Source organism: Daucus carota, chromosome 7, assembly GCF_001625215.2.
Source record: "Daucus carota subsp. sativus chromosome 7, DH1 v3.0, whole genome shotgun sequence".
NCBI classification, from domain to species: Eukaryota; Viridiplantae; Streptophyta; class Magnoliopsida; order Apiales; family Apiaceae; genus Daucus; species Daucus carota.
This window is the reverse complement of record NC_030387.2, coordinates 32,707,152-32,713,810: the sequence shown is the minus strand read 5'-3', so window position 1 is coordinate 32,713,810 and position 6,659 is coordinate 32,707,152.

The following is a 6,659-nucleotide window of genomic DNA, read 5'->3' as shown; positions in this document are numbered from 1 at the left end:
TTATGTTTAATGATTATCTATATAAGACTCGTGAACTTTTCTTCAACTTTCCCTCGGGCTTGCGAATATCTTTGTATGATTGTCATGATTTTAGTTGTTATATGCTGATCTGATAATTATATGATATTGCATAGATAATTATTATTTTATCTTAGTTAAATTGTGATCCATGACAATTATATGCCTATTTGTTTCATGATTGACTTTGATAGAATAATAGAAGCATGATTAATTCATTTTTGAAATATTTAATTGGTATCTATTTCTGATGCTTTATTGATGTTTTATTTGTGAATTGATTGTGATGTATTGGCACTGGTGATATATTGTTGCATATTTCGTAAAACCACTGGTGCTAATATATTTTAGGTGTTTAATATTCTGAGTACAAGGGAGACAACATAATCTTTATTCTGTCTCATATTTATGTTCTGGAGTGGTGAGTTTCTTCAAAGAAATTTTCTTATCAATTGATTTCAACAATTGGTATCCACTACTCTATTTCATAAATACTTCTTAGAATATTTTGCATCTATACATGTAGCGTCATAAGACGAGATATTGATTATCTTGTATTTGTGTACTTGGTGATCTTTGTCACTTGCAGCGTCTGTTTTGACGATGTGCTAGTATGTGGCCTTTTCACTAATTAGTGTGGCGAGTGCTTTATACACTGTAGCGCATAAATTTTCTTGTTTCCTTTTTAAATTGTAGTGAGAAACAGGAGTCTGTGTCTTTTTCAAAGACAAGTTCATTTAAACCTTTTATGCATAGATTCTGACTCTTGTACTCAAACCAGTTTTTAATGGAAAAACTTTGATTCTTTCATCGGTTGTGATTGTCATTCTTTATGAAAATCATTTTTACAATCACAACTGATTCATTTTTCCTCAAAAGATTAAATGCAATTGCTTTCATTCAAAATCATAGATTTTCTAAAGTGCATTTATATCTCTTTCTGTTCTTTGGAACTTAATCAGCCTCTTGGCTTTCCTAGATAGTCATAAGGTTGAAAACCAACAATCTTTATCCCAGACTATAAAACCAAATTCAGAACACATCCCAACTTTCCCCATGGAGTAATAAGGAACTTATTAGACTAGAGGTCAATGAGGGAGAAACTGTACTCGTTGCAGCAAATAAGGATGTGAGGGATAGTGTACCCACAGCTCTACCTCTCAAGATGAAAAGGTGTTTTCAAAATTGAGGTAACTGTTGCTCATCTATATTTTCTCAAAAGAATATAGAGCTGAAAAGGCAATAAAACAGTCTCTGGAATCATTCTCTCAACAGGATGAGTCCATTGAAATTCGCTCGTCAGCCAGAGCATCTTGTATTAAGTCAAGCACATCATCAGTAATCACTCTGATGAAGAGCCTAAACATAAAATCTTATGGACACAATACAAGAGAGTGCACAGTGAGGTTAAAGGTTTTGTTCTAGAAGCAACTTCTTCATTTACCATTTTACGGTAGATAAGATGGTTGATGCCTTTACAGGTGTAAGGAGGAAACGAGGATCTCAATTGCCAAATCTTCAGGATTCTCGTCTCCCTCCCCAGATAAGAACAGATCTGGATCCAATCGGAATGGATTTCCTATTTATAGGAGATCGGCAACTCTCTGACTATGAGTCAATTTATTGATGAGTCAGTTGAGGATCGAGGATTTACGAAACCTCATTGCACCGCCAGTGACCTCTCTTGAAGGGGCTATGGTGATTTTCTCATGCAGGTACAGAAGACCATACTTTGAGTGCTGAGAGAAACACTGTGAGCCAAACACTGAGAGTTAAACACTTGGTGAGATTCTGAGAAGAACCAGTGAGATATTAGAATGAGAAATATGTGAGCATAAGTGAGTGCAAACACATAGGATTTTGAGAAGAGTGAAACACTTGTGAGGTACATATAATAATAATTGGTATTGAAAGCTCACAAGATGTTGAAAGAATTGACGGAAGCAACTACGGCTCATTCCATTTCATGGTGTGAACTTATGGTTGATGATTCTCTTGAATCAAGTGTCTTCACAGACATTGAGGAGGACTTAGGCCTTTGCCATAATTAAGCCTTTGTCTAACCTCCCAGAGCAAACAACTCTGGATCCTTAATTGGATAAGCCACTTAGTGGTTGGCAACTTGTGGACCATGATTCGGATTTATCTGATGAGTCTATAGGGACTGGGAATTACGAACTCCCATTGCACCACCGGTGACCCCCTTTAAGGGTGGCTAAGGTGATTTTCTTGCAGGTACTCAGCATTTTGGAAGCTCAGTATTTGTGTGGAGGGATACACTTACAGAACTCGTGAGTGACACCCTTACCCAAAAACCGAGAGAAAATTGAGTGTTGAGTGATACACCTGCAGAACATTTTAGTGAGACACCCACTAATTACCAAATTTATACCTACAGACATAGTGGATGTTGTTACTGGAATGTCAGTTTTTAATCCTTACTTTTCCGTTTGGAACCTATTCTTTCAGCATAGGCACCAACCCAATCAAAGTAAACCCTTCTTCTGAACTCTTTCTTCGACCCCAGCTTTAGCGTTGTTTAGTTCTCTATGGGGATATTATCTTTTGGTACAGGATGTATTGGACACGTTCCTTGACCATATTTGATACCACATATCCTCGGAGGATTCCACAACTAAGGGGGAGAATATATTTAGGGGGAGAATATATGAAAGGGGGAAGAAAAAGTAAGTTAGCTTTCTTCTGCTGTCTACAACTAAGGGGGATTAAACTACTCTTTAGCTGTGTACTACTGAGGGGGAGATTCTTCTTTCAACTAAGGAGGAGGATTGATCTTTCATCTAAGGGAGACAACTACTTATCACTAAGGGGAACCTGATCAAGGTAACGGGAGGAGAAGTATAAGGTGATACATTTATTCTTCAGTAAGTGGTAGACATGAACTCATTCATTACCACTGAAGAATTCAATGAAGCTGCTGATTGTTCTTTGCATAATAGAATGTTTTGAATTCTCTTCAAGACAGACTATGAGGATTTTCAGGCAGGTAAGCAAGAACCAGAGAAATAAAGGTGATATGCACATCTGTTATTTCTATTCATGAAATCTGGAAATGTATTATATGATCCAGAAACTTTGTAGCATTATTTACTAGTCCAGGACTTTACTTTTCTAGTGTTAGTTGAGTTATCCTCCAGAGGATTTGCTTGTTATGATTAACAAACAAATAGGGGGAGATTGTAAGTCTAAATGTAAAGACAACCCTATCTGTTACATAGGGATGATAACTCAACAATAGAACAGGACAAGTAAATAACACTACGCCTGCACCGGAATCGGAAGATACGAAGACAAAGGTTGAAGAAGCCATCTACAGTCTTGAAGGAATAAGTTCACTGGAAGAAGTTCATTAATATGTTCATGCCTCAGTGAAGAATAAAGATTGAAGTATTCAAGATTGTGGAAGCAATGAAGATGTTGTCCAAGTACTCGAAAGATTTCAGTGCAACCCCTGAAGCAAGATATTTCTATATATCTTGGTTGGTTATTTATAATCAACAAACTGAAGCATAAACTAACCCGGAACCGACTGATCAATGTTTGCTGACAAAGAAGGTACAATGTTTAACTTCAGTGTTAGTCGCTTGTGAACCAGACCAGTGCACTAAGCGTCAGCACGTACGGAGCTTTGCAAAGTATTTATCGATCGAAGAATTGATCCAGTCATATCAAGTCATTTGTTCCAAAGCCAAGTCAAGCCAAATGCCAGCTATGCCAAAGCTTACTGCTCAAATGCCATATGTCAAAACTTCCACAGAAAGCCATATCAGGAAGTGACATTTTATATATGTGTGCACTTATATATTGTATATGTACAAATATAATTATCTATGTATATATGTATATTTAATTAAATATAATATATATAATATATATGTATATATGTTTTAAACATATGTATATGTATATTTATATGTATATATATTTAAATAAATATATATGTATATAGTATATGTATTTATATTTTACATAAACATTTATATATTTTAGTGTGTATATATATCTATATATATTATATTATGTGCATAATATGTGTATATTTATATCTATAGATATTATATATATATATCCTATATATATTTATATTTATCTTACATATAATTTTATGTATATTATATATAGTTAAATATATGAGAATAATTTAAAGATATGTGTATATATATATTACTATCTGTTTATATAAATATTATTTATATACATATATATATATCTTTATTTATACATATATTTATATAATATTATGAATATAATATAATATAAATCTATGGATTTTTCTAAGGCATTGCTAAGTGAGATACTGCACTGTTTGAGGCGCAAACTTTGACTAAAGTCAAAGCTTGCGCTTAACAGTTGTGAGAGTATCTCAAATGTGGCGCAAGTTTCATCTCAAGGGAATTTGCTCCAGTCATACAGGGCAACACAGTGGAACTGGCGCAACCTTTGACTCAAAGGAAGTCAAAGATTGCGCCACAACAAGTTGAAGGCTTTGGCGCAACTTCACTTCACTTGATTGTTATTCCAAGTCATTACTCAATGGAGGGTAGAGGAAGGCGCAACTTTTGACTGGCGCGAACTTTGACCATTCATGGCGCAGACTTTGACCTCTCTAAGTGAAGAGGCGCAAGTTTCAGTACTGCCATATATTCTAAGTAAATGTTCACAATGATGGCTTGGCACAAGGAGTGTCAAAAGCGCAACCTTTGACCAAAGTCAAAGGCGCAGCTTTTGACTTTCAATGTTGGCGCTTGTTCTACTTAGAATATAATTCTAAGTCCCTCTACAGTGAACACTGTGTGCATCTCCTGGCGCCAATTCATACACACTTGGGAGTTAGATTTATTTTGTTAAATCGAATCCGTCCAGGACGAACTCAAGTCGTCCAGGACGAACTCGTTAACCATGGTTAGTTTATGAAAGCCTATAAATATGTGATTGTGGTTCTCACAATTTACAACATCCTTCGGGATGAAATGGCCAAGTGCTCTGCACGGCTACTCCCACTATACACACACCCTAGCCTAGCTTGTATAGAAATATCAGTAGTGGTTAGAGTTTGTAATATTGAGAGTAGTGGCCATTGTAAGCCGAACCTTCGGGTTTGGATTTAGGCACCTTCGAGGTATTTATCAATATACAGATATACCTTGGAAAATATTGTGTGTTGGTTTAATATTTCATATCCTCAGAAACCGACCCAATAAATATCCGGAACACGAAACCCATTACAGGACTGCAATTTATTTATCCGCAAGATTCGAAAGAATTTTAAATTGTAGTGAGTATCGTATTCAACCCCCCCTTCTACGATACTTTGGACCTAACAGAGGATTTGGTAAGTGGACAAAGGGGAGATAGAAGACGGAACACTTGTAGCAATTAAGTGAGCCGACCCACACCCTCAACAAGGTTTAGCGGAATTCAAACTGAGATAAAATGCTACAGAAACTTAGGCACAAACATTTAGTACTCCATGATTTGTTTCTGTGATGAACATGATGAAATGATCTTGGTATATAGGATATGGCAAACGGGGGCACTAAAAAGTCATATATCAAAAGTAATCTCCCACCATTAAGTTGGAAGCAGCGATAGAAGTTTGCATTGGTACAGCCTCGGGGATTGCAATACCTCCACGCAGGAGCCAGACCGTGGCATCATTCATAGAGATGTTAATACAACCAAACATATTGTTAGAATGAGAATTTTATGGCGAAAATGGCTGATTTTGGGCTATCGAAAACTGCTCCTCTCTGGAACACATACATGTTAGTACTGCAGTTAAAGGAAGTTGTCAGATATCTCGATCCAGAATATTTCAGGTGACAACTGACTGAAGATTTGATATTTATTCCTTTGGAGTGGTTTTGTTTGAAGTTGTTTGTGCTCGTGCTGTCACAACCCAAGCTTACTGAGGGATCAGATCAATCTTGCTGAATGGGCAATGCGATGGCAACGACAGAGATCACTTGAAACCGTTATCGATTCTCATCTCAAAGGGAATTACTAACCAGAATCATTGACAAAAATGCGGTAGATTGACACTATATCTGCCTGTGTCAGGAGATGTTGTATCTTTATGATTTTAAACCCTTTTTATATGTTTTTTTTTAATTTATCTTGATATCTGATTACTTGCACCCTGTTTCCAGATTTGAGATTAAGTCCCTGACAGCCAGAGTTATTCGTAAGAATTATGTTGTTATCACATTTTTTTAGTGTAAATAATACAGTTTCAAATTGTTCCTTGAATTTTGATTCTGTTACAGAATCAACATAGTGAAATTTTATTAATATTATAATTTTTACATAGTTCATATTCTAGATTTGGTTCTACAGAAGAGTCCTTTTTAAGAGAAAAGACCCTGAGGGGCACAATTTCAATACATAATGCCCTTAAATGGCACTGTTTGGAAAAAAAGGCTCCCACTGACACTTCAAAACAGGTTAAAGTAACGTTTTGTATATTTGAATAAGACGCCACACGCATTCACGTTTTGCCAATTCCATTTACTAAATAAGCATCAACGTGACTTAGAGTCAAGTTTACCACCTTGAAACGTGATACCAAGTTACGTTTCACTGATTAATTTTATAAAAAAAACTTGAAATTAACGGTTGTT